Below are 2,221 nucleotides of genomic sequence, written 5' to 3'. Positions count from 1 at the left end.
ATGGGTAACAAGAAACTTAGGAATTTACCAACACAAACAGTTTGACATTAAAGATTGTATTAATATTGCATTGGGAAAAATGATGACCTATTACTATGTTGACATTAAAAAATACGGTGCACAAAAAGCAGAAGAATTATGGCAACAGAAAAAATGGGGAGAATGGGTTAATTAAACACTGTATGGAGAAACACTTTAGCATAAAAGTGCTATCCCTTGAGAAAACCAAATCTAGATGGAAAAACTGATAGGTGCCTGCCTGCGCGCATCGCCTAGTCACGTTTAAAATGTATACCACCCGAAAATGGGATTGGTTGAACTGTACCTGTAAACAAACAAATATTTAATAAAGTATATTTTTACAAAAAAAAAAAAATCTGTTCTTATCAGTTTAATATCTGATACGTCCTCTATCTGGGGACCATATATTAAATTGATTTTTGGAACAGGGAGATGGAATAGGAGCTTGCTCTGTCCACTCCACGCATCAACCTGGTATTGCAGTACCTCCAGGAATGGTGCACTTCCCACCCGGGGAAAACAATGCTGTTGAAAGATAGATGAGAAAACGAAAGTAGCGCTTCACTACCAAACCCTGTAAAGTGGCGCTACTGTGTTTGCGCGAAAATAAAACCACCCTGGTCACCGCGTCTTGCTTTATTTATTTATTTATGTCATTGATCTGCCGCAAACGCGCTTTATTTATTTATTTATTTTTCACGTTTTCTGGAACTTTTTTTAAATTTTTTTTTCCTTCTCCATCCAGACGCTGCACTTTGGAAGAGAAAAATGTCAGAAGGAGACTGCTTTTCCAGCATCAGAGTTTCCTTCGTTTTTGGATCCATTTCACTGGGGAACGAATTGAGGAAGTTTTCCAGCAAGTCAGTAGGATCGAGGTAGAGACGGAAAGAGACGAGGAAAGAGAGGGAGAGGGAGGGAGAGAGAGAGAGGGAGGGAGGGAGAGAGAGAGGGAGGGAGGGAGAGAAGTGGACACTGCCCTTGGCTTCTCTGAGCAATGAAGGAAAATACAGAGTCCTTTTCCTTCTTTGCCCGCCCCCGAACGGCCAAGCCTTATCTATAGGCCTTTGGCTACAGGGGAGCAGTGTCCCGGGTAGGCGAGGGCGAGGCGCCGGCCACTTCCTGTCGGGGAGCTGTCCAGGGCATCCTGGCCTGATTCCCAGCATCCCCCGGCTGCCAGGCTTTCCGGCCAGCCGGCTGGAAGCAGAGGACAGGAAGGGGCAGGAGAAAAGGAGAAAAGAATACACAAACCACAAAGATAGAGACAAAAAACACTGAAGAATCAGAAAACGCCACACAACAAAGCAAGAAAACAGACAAACAAAACACAGATACCACAAAACAACAAGACGCAACCATACAGACAGGGAAAGCAACACAAGCACAGGAAAATAACACGCAACCACAGACACATACAGACACAATTCAAGAAACACAAGAGGAGTGCCAAACGAACACAAACCTAATAGTACACCACGAAGTAGAGGTCACAACATTAGACAAAACAGACACAACCCAAATCACACAGACACACCAACAAGACTCATTAGAGGGATATAGCCAAGAATGGCTCTTTGCTATCACCCAAGACTCAGGGAGCACGCACATCACACAGTCAGAGACACCTGAGTCACAGACAGAAGACAAAATGGAGGAGGGGGGAGAAGACAAAGAAACAGAAAAGAAAGAGGACAAAAAACCAAGATTAGCTGAGACAGGGGAAGCCCTAAACAAAAGTTTCCAATCAGACTCAGAGTCTGACTCAGAATCCACACAAAGACCAGAAAAAGAAGCCAAAAGATATTCAGTCAGGCAGATAGCCAAAAACCAAAAAAGAAAGGAAAATAAGAGAAGTTTACCAGCCCTAGAAGAAACAACTGGAAATAGAACAAAAAGGAAAGCCAAAAAACAACAAATTGATAACCTACAAAATACAGGCTCTAGATTCAGTAGCCTGGCAAACCTACCAGATTCAGAAGACCCCCACATGGAAGGTCTGTCTGATAACGAGTTTAAAGAAAAAAGCACAGGTGAAAACACCCAAAAAGAAATTATTGTCCTAGACAGCCCAATCTTCTTCAGCAACGAAGAAGAGATACTGGCCACTTATGAAAGTGTTTCCATTCTCCAACAGGAGAACACGGAAAAGGAAAATGTTTAATCAATATTTATCAATGATGTGGATCACAATATTAATGGCTAT

General features: G+C 42.5%; 1 pseudogene; it reads left to right on the top strand.

Annotated features, from left to right (window-relative positions):
• The first annotated feature begins 353 nt into the window (after positions 1 to 353).
• On the top strand, positions 354 to 529 carry LOC146816864 (U2 spliceosomal RNA; annotated as a pseudogene).
• Positions 530 to 2,221: the final 1,692 nt, after the last annotated feature.

The sequence above is a fragment of the Triturus cristatus genome, chromosome 6, assembly GCF_964204655.1.
Source record: "Triturus cristatus chromosome 6, aTriCri1.1, whole genome shotgun sequence".
NCBI lineage: Eukaryota > Metazoa > Chordata > Amphibia > Caudata > Salamandridae > Triturus > Triturus cristatus.
This window is presented reverse-complemented; position numbering and strand designations above follow the sequence as displayed.